Below are 13,525 nucleotides of genomic sequence, written 5' to 3' on the forward strand. Positions count from 1 at the left end.
CGTCTGGGAGCCAAGCATGTATGTAACATCACCCCAATGGCCTTTTAAAAAAGAAAATCTCCTTCCAGAAGGGATGATCAGGATCAAGGAAATGGTGAGATGGTGCTTAACTTTTTTCCCCTGCCCCAAATCCTACCCCTCCAATAGCTTTATTTCCTCCACTATGAAGTTCCAGTTTCAAGCCAAAACTAACTAATTCCAAATTTACTTTGTTGTTGTGTTTCACAATTGCTAGCTGAGTACAAAACTGACTTCGCATATTATACGTATGTTGTTCCCCCCTTCCTCCCAGAATAGATCTGACTTGCAGACCTTAAGCAACAAGAGAAGCAATATTCAGCTATGAAGAAAAAGAAACAAAACAAAAAGTAAGTTGACCAAACTATTAGTATTGTTATGTTCCTTTTTGCCTATGGGAACAGATGTCAACATGGGTAATGAGAAAGTAATTTGGGCCAACAGGCACAGGTTGCAGTTTTCACACACATTGTTACTGGCAAACAGAATTTAGAATTAATAAAACACACTTGTTCTTTCCCCTCCCTTAAAATTAGCCAGTCTGTGTCTTTCATTTGAGGAAATTTAGCGTAGAAGTGAAAATAATACCAAGGCTACAGGCACCACGGGGAAGTTGTTAATGTGGGAACAAAGGGCAGTTGGCCAGTTAAAATAATAAACCACAGTGCAGCTTTCCCAGAGATGGCTGAAGCCCAAATGGCCCTTTTCAGCCGGAGCCACAATATGTCTTTCAAGGCTCTGCGGTTTGGCATGATCAAGAAAGAGTAAACTTATTTTCCTAGAAAGGGAAGAAATATAATTAAGCACCACAACAAGGTCATACAGTAAAATGCCATAAGGTTTTCAAAACAAAAAATTTAAAAACTATATAGGCTGTATGGGCCATGTTCTCATGGCCACTTTTCTGGCCTCAGAGGTTTTCTGGCCCAGGATTGGCAGGAGTGCCCGCCAGATGATCAGTTTAGCTGCTGTCGTGCATCATCCACACGATCCTGGCTAATGGCTCCAGGGGAGTGGACTGCAGCAGCCATTGGCCTCCAGGGATCCAGATGCAATCCCAGCAGCCTCTGCACTGCCCTCACCCTGGAAAGCCTTCAGTGCGTCACCTGCTATGCTACCATTGGCCTTGATGCTAAAGATCACAGCAGCTCCAACCACACTTGGCTGCACTCGGCAATTTTTGGAGAGCTTTGCCAACACTCAGCTCCACCATGGAAGTGTGGCAACCGCCAAAGAGGCACAGGCTGCCTTAACCTCTTCCCTGCTACAGGAGATTCACCCAAATCACCCTGGCAGGGAGTGGGTAGGCAGACACACTGGAAGGTGCTGTCCAGGCCTAGACTGACAGGCAAGCCGTGGAATAGGCAATTCCATGGACCCCAGGACATCCTGAACAGCTCAATCTACAGTGTCTGCTGCTGTACCAGGGGTCTCGCCTGGGCCCATGATGAACAGGTGTGCATCCCAGGGGAGGGCAAAGAGGGACCATTGCCCACATGTGTGAATAGGGCAGTTGGCAGGAGGTGACGGGACAGCATCCCTCTCAGGGACCCATTGCTCTTTGACTGGCTTAACAAGGAGGAGTATGCCCACTTGTCAATTCCTCCTTCCTTATCAACTTGGCATTTCCTCCCTCCTCCAGCAAATGAACTGGTCCCCACCGAATTGGTGCCATACCTGGAGCTCAAACAGGGAACACAATTTTTGGAGGGGGTTTCAGCCACCAACTTCCACTAGTCAAAAACAGAAACAAAAAACGGAAACACCTTCAGAATAAGGGCACCCTTGGTGAAGGGGCATCCAGGGGCCACCTGTGCAACCCTTCCTATCCTCATCTGTTCACATGCCGCACAAGTACACTCACACATCCCCTCTGTCACCATAAGCGGACAACCAGCATTCCATGGTGCTGGTCTCACAGGCAGGGGACCGGGCTGCTGTCACATGAGCAGCCAGGTCCCCCTGCCAGCATCTGTCAGTGAAGTGGGAGCTGCTGTCTCTGAATTTCTGGCCATTGTATGGTATGCTGTGCTGTAGATTGAAAGGGCAGCAGTTTGGGTGTGTCATGCAGATATGGATGATGTTGTGTGTTGCCAGCGTGCAGCTGAAGGTGTTCTTTCTGTGTGGTTATGGAGACTGGGAGGACGCCAGAGCATCCAGCAGCCATGGTCCACTCTGGGCGCATGCATCTGTGGGTGGCATACAGGTAACCAGGTATACGTGAGAGGCACAGGTTCTCACAATCAGTGGATCTTGATCAAGGTGTCAGGGAGGATCATGGAGCACCCAGATCTGATCCTAGAGCAAATATCTTTGTTAACTCCACTGAACTTCTCTGGGACTGCCACTGCGCAGGGGTTCACATGATTATATTAATGTTGGTCAACCACATTTAACCAGGATTAACATGGTCATGAGAACCTGGCCATGGTGAACATTTGGTCTGTGTTGGCCTAGAAAGTGTGGTTCAGAGACCTTCCTATACATTGCTGCCCTTTAAGCATGCCATTAGGTGGGTTTGTTTCTGAATTTCTAAATAAAAAGGATTGAGAGGGGGATTTTTTTAACCATTTATTTATACTACTTGCTACACATATTCTTTTTTAGTCTAAACATTTGCAATTTATCTCTCTTCTTACACTACTTTCCATTTTCTTTGGTACACAAGACTTGCTGAAGTCAATAGGAAGTAAGCAGATTGAGAACTGTGGAAATTTCATAATGTCGTAATAGGGTCAACTTACATATTTCATGCTCTGTGTGGAGGCTGCTTAAAGTACTGCACATAGCAACTGTTGTTAGATGGTCATTACCATGCAAATTACATCACAAAAATGCACAGGGGACAACTTAGCACTAGCTAACATGTTCCCTCAGACGACTTCATTTTGGTCCCCAAGACAAAGGTAATAATATTGTCACTTATTTTTTAATTTTTATTTGGAAGTCCAAACCGCATCACATTTTTGACCTTCACTATCCCCTTTTAAAAGGTGGCTGCTGAGCTGGTGATGGTGGTCTGGTTTCTTTTTGTGAAGAAAAGAAACTTCTTTGGACTGGCAAGTAGAGAACTTAAGAAGAGCCCTGCTGTTTCAGGTCAATGCTCAAGACAAACCCCCTTTAGTTTTTATTTGTATACATACTGTTATATTTACTTTATTTATTGTAATTCTGAATGGCTGTGTTATTGTCACTTCTGCTTCTGTTTGGCCTATGGCTGCAATAAAAGAACTACTACTACTACTACTACTACTAGGTCAATGCTCATCTAGTCCAGCATCCTGTTTCCCACAGGGGTCAATGAGACGCCTTGGGAAGTCACACAATGAGGTGATGAACAAAGGCATGCCCCCTCTCCTGCTGTTTCTCCCCTGCATCTGGTATGTAGAGGCATCGATTGATTGATTAAGTGCCATCAAGTCGGTGTCAGCTCATAGCAACCACATAGATAGATTCTCTCCAGGATGATCTGTCTTCAGCTTGGCTTTTAAGGTCCCTCAATGGTGCATTCATTGCTGTTGTAATCGAGTCCATACACCTTGCTGGTGGTCATCCTCTTCTTCTCTTTCCTTCAACTTTTCCCAGCATGACTTCTGAAAACTTCTGAAATTGGAAGTAGCATGAAACCTTCAAGAGTAGCACCCATTGATAGATACTTGACTAATCTTCTTTTAAAACCATCTAAAGCGCCATTTCACGCATTGGGGCAATTCTCACAATCGATCACTGAGAGCAGGCAGGGTAGGTGCAGGGGGAAGGCTGCTTTTAATTCACCTTCCACCCAGATGACCAAGTTCTTCTGTTGGGAGCGTGAACCGTGCTCCCATACAAGCAGTGCTGTGTGCCTGCTGTGCTGAGTTCCAAAGGCCAGGACGATGCATCCTGCCCCCCGGAAAGCATAGGAACATAGGAAGCTACTGTATACTGAGTCAGACCATTGGTCCATCTAGCTCAGTATTGTCTTCACAGACTGGCAGCGGCTTCTCCAAGGTTGCAGGCAGGAATCTCTCTCAGCCCTATCTTGGAGAAGCCAGAGAGGGAACTTGGAACCTTCTGCTCTTCCCAGAGCAGTTCCATCTCCTGTGGGAATATCTTACAGTGCTCACATGTGGTCTCCCATTCAAATGCAGTCAGGGCAGACCCTGCTTAGCTAGACGGACAAGTCATGTTTGCTACCACAAGACCAGCTCTCCTCTGAGATCCTACAATGCATCGCATTGAGTGCACCGTGCATTGTGAGGACACATGCACCTTTCCCAGCTCTACACTATTCTTTTTGAGATGTGGTGATAAGAAACTGTACACAGTATTCCAAATTGGCTGCTCTATAGATTTGTATATTATAATATTAAATTTTTTTAATCCTTTTTCTAATGATCCCTAGCATAAAAGTTGCCTTTTTGTATATACAGCTCCTGCACACTGAGTTGGTATTTTCACAGAGCAATCCACCATAACCCGAATGATAACTATTAAGTACAGAAAATGATGCACTAATATGCAAAGTTAAAATGCACAGTTTGAACGCTCAAATACTTTGCCCTCAAATACCGCATTCCTCACAGCCGTCACATTCTTTAATCATTTCTGTGGTGTTTTTCCTAAGTTCTCTAAGTCTTTCACATACATTGGCTTGGGTTCAGATCTAACAGGAAACCATGTTTAGCACAACATGAATAAGCATAAGAGAACTGTGAACTTGTGTGCTCTGTCCTCCATCTCACGCACCAGAGGAGAGTGGAAGCTGTTGCTTTCTATTTGATGATTAATTTTGAACCAGTACGGACCATACAGAGTCTGGACAATACCAAGTTTGGCCCATGTGATTACTAAGGGGACGGTCCATGAGCAAAACTGTCAGAACATCCTCAGCTGACATCCTGACGCCCTCCCAGCACACATCCCTCTATTGTGTGTGTGTGGGGGGGGATGTTCATCGAAATGGCCCTTTTATACACACTCTACATCAGGCCTGCTCAACTTAGGCCCCCCAGCTGTTTTTGGACTTCAACTCCCATAATCCCCAGCCACAGTGGCCAATAGCCAGGGATTATGGGAGTTGTAGGCCAACATCTGCAGGAGGGCCTAAGTTGAGCAGCCCTGCTCTACATACTACAAGTATCTGAAGTGTATGTAAGGGGCCTTCAGATGAACAGCCCCCACATGCTAAAGGGAACATAGTGGGATGTCTGCTGAAATCCCAGTGAGCGCACTCTCAGTGCATCCCTTACATAATAATGTGTGCTAGGCTCTGTATCATCTGTACCAGCCCACAGCCTCACATTATGAATGAGGAACTGCTCCAGAAAGCAACCAGAGTTACAACAAACCAGGATATCAAACAATATATCAAACCACAATCAGGATATCTAATACTTAAGTTTGATACCCTTCCAGTTCTAGTTAATTAACAAACTGCAGTTCCTCATATTTGTACATAACATGAAACCACAGTTGGTTTTAAAGTGAAAGCAAGAGTTTTCATTCATCTTCAGTGTGCACAAGAGCGAAGAAAGAAGCATGTGAAACCTACAGCTTCCTTAATCTCATAAGAACATGATGCCAGTGCTCGATCATGCCCAAGGCCTATCTAGTCCAGCATCCTGTTTCCCATAGTGGCCCACCAGATCCCTCCGGGAAGCCCACAGGCAAGAGGTGAGGGCATGCCCTCGCTCCTACTGTTATTCCCCTGCAACTGGTATTTAGAGGCATTTTGCCTCTGAGGCTGGAGGAGGCTTATAGGCCCCAGACTAGTAGCCATTGATAGATTTGTCATCCATGAATTTATCTAAACTCCTCTTAAAGCAATCCATGCTGTTGGCTATCAACACATCTTGTGGAAGGGAGTTTCATAGGTTGATTATGCATTGCATGAAAAAAAAATACTTCTTTTTGTTGATCCTAAATATCTTGGCAATCAGTTTCATGACTGGCAATTCAGTTTCATGGGATGACCCCTGTTCTGGTATTATGAGAGAGGGAGAAAAAATTATCTCTATCAATTTTCTCCACAAACGCATGATTTTATAGACCTCTATCATGTCTCCCCGCAGTTGTCTTTTTTCTAAACTAAAAAGCCCCAGGTGTTGTAGCCTTGCCTTGTAAGGAAGATGCTCTAGGCACCTGATTATCTTGATTGCCCTCTTCTGCACCTTTTCCAGTTCTATAATGTCTTTTCTGAGGTATGGTGACCTGAACTGTATGCAGCACTCCAAATGTGGCCACACCATAGTTTTGCATAAGAGAATGATAATATTAGTTTTATTTTCAGTCCTTTTCCTAATGATTCCAACTTCAAGTATACAATGATGGGATCTGAGCTGTCAGAAACTGACAAGGAGAGGGATCTTGGGGTCGTGATTGACAGCTTGTTGAAAGTGTCGACTCAATGTGTGGCAGCTGTGAAAAAGGCCAATTCCATGCTAGGGATCATTAGGAAGGGGACTGAAAATAAAAATGCTAAAACTATAATGCCCTTATAAAAAACTATGGTGCAGCCACATTTGGAGTACTGCGTACAATTCTGATTACCACATGTAAAGAAGGACATTGTAGAACTGGAAAAGGTATAGAAGAGGGCAACCAAGATGATCAGGGGCCTAGAGCACATTCCTTATGAGGCAAGACTACAGCACCTGGGGCTTTTTAGTTTAGAAAAAAGACAACTGCAGGGAGACATGATAGAGGTCTATAAAATCATACATGGTGTGGAGTAAGTGGATGGAGAGAATTTCCCCCCCCTCTCACATAACACTAGAACCAGGGGCATCCCATGAAATTGATTGCCACAAAATTTAGGACCAACAAACAGAAATACTTTTTCACACAATGCATAATCAACTTGTGGAATTCTCTGCCACAAGATGTGGTGACAGCCAACAGCCTAGATGTCTTTAAGAGGGGTTTGGATAACTTCATGGAGGAGAGGTCTATCAACAGCTACTAGTTGGAGGGGTATAGGTCTCCTCCAGGCTCAGAGGCAGGATGCCTCTGAATACCAGTTGCAGGGGAGTAACAGCAGGAAAGAGGGCATGCCCTCAACTCCTGCCTGTAGGCTTCCAGCAGCATCTGGTAGGCCACTGTGTGAAACAGGATGCTGAACTAGATGGGCCATGGGCCTGATCCAGCAGGGCTTTTCTTATGTTCTTATCCTTAAGAATGCTTTCAATCAATTTGCCTACAACAGATATTAAGCTAACTGGCTTGTAATTTCCCGTATTCCCCTAGAACCCTTTTTGAAAATGGGTGTTACATTGACTACTTTCCAGTACTCCAGTACAGAGCCTGATTGTAGGGATAAGTTATATACTGTATATTTTTGCAAAGTCGTTGGCAATTTCACATTTCTTTAAGGGCTCTTGGGTGGATGCCATCTGGCCCTGGCGATTTGTTAATTTTTAATTTCCCCAGACAGTTTAGAACATCATCTGTCGTCACCTCTGTCTGACTCATATCTTTAGCCTCTGTCCCAGAGAAGCTCGATTCAGGCACAGGTATACACTCAGTATCCTTGGCTGTGAAGACAGACGCAAAGAACTTGTTTAGCTTATCTGCAATTTCCATATCCTCATTAATTATCCCTCACACTCCCTCATCTAATGGTCCAACCACCTCCATAGCAGGTTTCCTGCTTCAGATGAATTTAAAGAAGTTTTGTGTTATTCCCCTTGATGCTTTAAACTAAATGTTCATCAAACTCTCTTTTTGCCTCCCTTATTCTCTCCTTGCATTTATTTTGCCAGTTTGTGTTCCTTTCTGTTCTCTTCATTTGGACAGGCCTTCTCATTTCTGAAGGAAGTGTTCTTTCCCTTTGTAGTTTCCTTGACTTTACTTGTAAGCCATGCTGGCAACCTTTCCTCCTTTGGGGCTGGTCTTCTATTATTGTGGTTTTAAATAAACTCCATGCATTTTAGAGCAAAGTGACTCTCCTGATTTTCCCTTTCAGTTTTCTTTTCACCAAATCCTTCTTTTAGAGAAAAGTTTCTTCTAAAATTCAAAGTGTTTGTGTTAGACTTCCTTGGTGATACTCTCCTTGCATTTATACTGAATTTCATCACAATATGGTCACTGTTCCCTAAAAGTTCCACACGGATATCTCACACCAGGTCCTGGGCACAACACAGGACTAAGTCCAGGGTTGCCTTCTCTCTGGTTGGTTCCATGATCAACAGTTCTAGGGCACAGTCATTCAGTGTATCCAGAAATTTGGCCTCTTTAGTATTACCTGAATGTGAATTTACCCAGTCTATGTGTGGGCAATTGAAGTCACCCATTATTACAGCTCTGTCTCTCCTTGATGCCTCACTGATTTCCTTCTGCAGCTCCCAGTCACTTCCAGCATTTTGATCAGGAGGGCAAGAGCATGTCCCTAGTAGCACATTTCCTTTCAGACCTTGTATTCTCATCCACAGAGTTTCTTGGAGGACTCTGGTCTTCCTGGTTTCCCAGCTTGTTAGATTCTATCCCTTCCTTAACATACAGTGCTACTTCACCTCCCAGTCCTTTCTATAGTGCTTATATCCAGGAATGACAGTGTTCCACTGGTTCTCACAGTTCCACCATGTTTCTGTTACGCCCAATCTATCTATGTTTCATTAGCAACCAAATACTCCAGCTCACCTATCTTGGCTCATAGGCTTCTGGCATTGGCATATAAGCATATACGTTGAAGCTCTTACCTGGTGTGTGCTATCTTTCTTTCGGTTATTTGATCTCTTTGACCAGCAGGCACATCCTTCTGTCTGCTTTTTATCTGGTCCTGCTCTGTCCCCTTCTGGTTTATCTTAAGTATTCATAACCTCACACCTTAAGGGATGGCATTTGCCAAACAGGATACTGCCCAGCTCCTGTCAGCTATACCTCATTCACATAGTGTTACACCAAGGCTTAGCATTCTGGCAAAACCAGGTAATTCTCAAACCTGATTCAAACAGTCTGACACCTGGATACTCCAGCAATTTCCCCCCTCCTCCATAAGAGCTACTCCAGTCGCTTTGCTTTGTATCATCAATATAAAGTGAACTTAGTAGAACAGAGTATCAAGCTGAAACCAACAAAGAAGAAAAGGATACCGTAATGTAAAGATACCTTCAAATATTCTTAAAATACTGCAGCTGACAGCCAAATTAACAATGTGCACGCTGAAAAATGTTCCATGTGTGCAATGGAGGAGGGATGGTTTTTGCTGTTCTCCCCTTCCCTCTGCAGCTCCCTATGCCTCCTGAAAATATGTCCGCGAAGATTGTGGCCAGGGCCAACCTGCCAATTAAAGTTGGCTAGGTGCCCACTTAGGGCACAAAGCCAGCAAGGGTGGTGACAGCCCGGGTTACGTGAGACCCAGGGTTGGCACCCTTCACCCCCTCCCCACAGCTGGTGGTGGGCGAGTGGTGGGTGAGCAGGCAGGTATCGCCCATTACCTGCCCACTCACACGCCATCCTCCCACTGCCTCTGAAAAGCAGTGGGGGGGGGAGCAGCGAGGAAGGCAGGCGTGCACTCCCCGTCATCTGCCCACCCTCCTGCCCGCTGTGGCCAGGAAGGTACCTGGGCAGGTGACAGGGCAGTAGGGGACACCTGGACAGGCTTTGCCTGGGGTGCCCCTGAAACTTGGGCTAGCCCTGATTATGGCACAGAGGACTGTAGAAGGAAGGCAGAATTTATGATTTTTCCCCTCAGCACACACAATGTTAGTCTAGATGTCAGCCTCTATGTAACCACAATGAGAAACTAATGAAAATATACCTGCTGTGGCATATTTTCAGCATTCATGGAGAGGGAGAGGGGGAGAATGAATGCCAGGCAAAATAACCCTAACAACAAATTTCAGAAAGAATGGAATGACTCCCTCTGAACTGAGACCACACATCTGAAAATGAATGATGGGATTATTTCAGACAGACTTCTCACATGTTGCATTCACTGTAGGGGAGCAACAAACAATCTCTCTTTACATACACACATCTACCACCTACAACCCCAAAAGAGAAAGTAGGATTAAATAATACTTCCATTAACCTCTCATCCTTCTCTAGTCCAGTTCTACAGCTGTTAGCATTAGGTATTTGGAAACTTGGGAAACTGGAATGTTGAAACCTAAGTTGAGGAGACAAAGATGAAGCTGTAATGTGGTTAACATAAGTGTCTGTGGGAGTATATATGAAGAAGAGTAATTGTGCTAAGGCAGCTCTTGCATTATGTTTCTCCTACATACCCAGAGACATGTATAGAAACAATAGCACCTTCAACTGATTTGTATCCAGAGGTACATTCTAGAAGTGCCCCAGAATATTAAATCAAAATTATCTTAAGACCCTCCACAACTAGACACCTCCAACCACCTCTTGCAGGCAAGTATGTATATAAATCCTTCTCATGTTATGCATTTTGCCTCAGGAGACCTGTGGGAACAGGCTCGTGAATAAAACCTTTAACATAAGAAAGTGGCCTTAAGTGATTAAATAGCTAGAGTCCAAGGGCAGCTTTATTATAAAATCTATCCCTGCAGGTAACAACTTTGGAAGAAAAATAATCTATTCCATATGCTCAGAAGTTTCTAGCTCTGTAATTTATGAACTGAACTGAACTTCAAGCATGTCAAAAGTAATTTCTTTGGGCAATAACATATGGTACTTTTTGATACCAAGGCAATTGTCTAGTAATACAACACTCCCCCACAAAAGGTAAAGTGATGGGAAATGTTCCTTTGCCTTGAACTTTGGGTGTGTCCACAAAAGCTGCTATGAACAGAATAGGGTTATTCACATGACTGAGCGGGCAGGGGGAAGGCTGTGCAAATCTTACGTTCTCCCCAGACAATCACACATATGTTGCTGGGAGTGTGGACTGCACTCCCAGATGAGCAGCACTTTGCCAAGCAGTGAGCAGCTCTGGAGGCTGAGTCAACGAGGCACTTCACACGACACGTGTGAAGTGCCAGATGGACTCCTGGGCACCGGGCCCGAGAGGCTGCTTCAGCCTCCCAGTGGGAGTCCCCTTGTGTGTTGCTGTGGAGCCACACTGTGGCAGCACACGAGCAACCAAACGGGGTTAGTGGAGCACTAGCTCCGCTAACCTCATTTAAGGGGAGTAGTACTTTAGGTGGTGTGCTGCCGGGAGCCGTGCAGCTCCCATGGTAGCAGACAACCAGGAGAAATCGGGCTAGGCTCCCTTGGCACAATTTCTCCTGGTCGTGTGAATAGCTTCAACATGTCCTGGCCTCCGGGCATCCCACAATGCATTGTGTGCCAAGCGCAGTGTATTGGGGGATTCCCGCAGGAGATAGACGCTCTAGGCAGGGGCGTAACAAGGCTGGAGTGGGCCCAGAGACAAAATTTTAAAATGGGCCCCTCGCTGATACACACACACACAAACACACACACTTCACATGTGACTTGCCTCTGGGGGGCCCTTCAAAGGCGTGGGGGCCCCCAGGCAGCCGCCTCCCCTTGCCTAATAGTAGTTACGCCCCTGGCTCTAGGTGCCTGTCTCTGTGCGGCTGGGCTGGAAGCAGCCCAAGCCTGCACGCAATCAGGGTTAATGGCACTCTGGCACCTTTAACCCTGTCTAAAAGCCAGGCTGAAAAGCCAGGCTAGGTAGCACTATCTCGCTGGGATTGGGCCTTATCCCAGAGGTTCTTGCATGCAGCCTAAGCCAAGCTGGGTATGCCCTGGGACCTCAATATGTCCCAGGGAATACCAGAAACAGCTAGTGTAATCTTGATCCCAGTCTAGGTGGGACTCTGATTAGAACTGTATTTCAGGGCTGTCCTATGTTACCTCTTAAATGAGGTAATTAATAATAATAATAATAATAATAATAATAATAATAATAATAATAATAAATAATGGTAATAACAACAACAACTAAGCCAGAAGTAATAGAACTGCCCAATGGAAGCAACATCAAGAACCTGGAAGAGAAAGAACATTACAAATACTTGGGCATTCTCCAGGCTGATAACATTGCACACACTGAAGTTAAAAGAAAAATTGGAAGTGAATACATCAGGAGAGTTAGAAAAATCCTAAAGTCCAAACTCAATGGTGGGAACACCATACAAGCCATAAACACCTGGGCTGTACCTGTTATCAGATATACTGCAGGAATAATAGACTGGACCCAGGCAGAGCTAGAGACGCTAGATCGTAAGACCAGGAAAATCATGACCATCAATCATGTTCTGCACCCCCGCAGTGATGTAGATAGGCTCTACCTCCCTCGCAGCTCAGGTGGAAGAGGAATGCTGCAAGTCCATCAAACAGTAGAGGAGGAGAAAAGAGGCCTTGAAGAATATATCAAGGACAGTGAAGAAGATGCACTTAAAATGGTCAAGAACGAGAAACTATTCAACACCAATGGAACAAAGCAGGCCTACAAGAAAGAACAAGTCAAGAACCGAGCAGAAAAATGGAAAAATAAGCCATTGCATGGTCAATATTTGCACAATATAAATGGAAAATCAAACATCACCAAGACCTGGCAATGACTTAAGAATGGCAACTTGAAGAAAGAAACAGAGGGTTTAATATTGGCTGCACAAGAACAGGCACTAAGAACAAATGCAATAAGAGCAAAAGTCGAAAAATCAACAACAAACAGCAAGTGCCGCCTTTGTAAAGAAGCAGATGAAACAGTGGACCACCTAATCAGCTGTTGTAAAAAGATTGCACAGACTGACTACAAACAAAGGCATGACAAGGTAGCAGGGATGATACACTGGAACATCTGCAAAAAATACAAGCTACCTGTAGCCAAAAATTGGTGGGACCATAAAATTGAAAAAGTTGTAGAAAATGAAGATGCAAAAATATTATGGGATTTCCGACTACAAACAGACAAAACATCTGCCACACAATACACCAGATATCACTGTAGTCGAGAAGAAAGAAAAACAAGTCAAAAAAATCGACACAGCAATGCCAAGTGATAGCAGAATAGAAGAAAAGGAAATAGGAAAAATCACCAAATACAAAGATCTACAAATTGAAATTGAAAGGCTGTGGCAGAAAAAGACCCAAATAATCCCAGTGGTAATTGGCGCCCTGGGTGCAGTTCCAAAAGACCTTGAAGAGCATCTCAACACCATAGGGGCCACAGAAATCACCATCAGCCAATTACAAAAAGCAACTTTACTGGGAACACCCTATATTTTGCAACAATATTTATAATAATAACAACAATATTGATAATAAAATTCAGCCACCTCAGGTCCTTGGGAAGGACTCGATGTCTGTATAATACAAACCAGTCAATAACACCTATCTGACTGTGTAAACAAGAAATAATAATAAATAATAATAAGTAGTCGAGAAGAAAGAAAACAAGTTAGAATAATTGACATAGCAATACCAAGTGATAGCAGAATAGAACAAAACGAAATGGAAAAAATAACAAAATACAAAGATCTACTAATTGAAATTGAAAGGCTATGGCAGAAGAAGACCAAAATAATCCCAGTAGTAATTGGCACCCTAGGTGCAATTCCAAAACAACTTGAAGAGCACCTCAACA

Source organism: Hemicordylus capensis, chromosome 4, assembly GCF_027244095.1.
Source record: "Hemicordylus capensis ecotype Gifberg chromosome 4, rHemCap1.1.pri, whole genome shotgun sequence".
NCBI lineage: Eukaryota > Metazoa > Chordata > Lepidosauria > Squamata > Cordylidae > Hemicordylus > Hemicordylus capensis.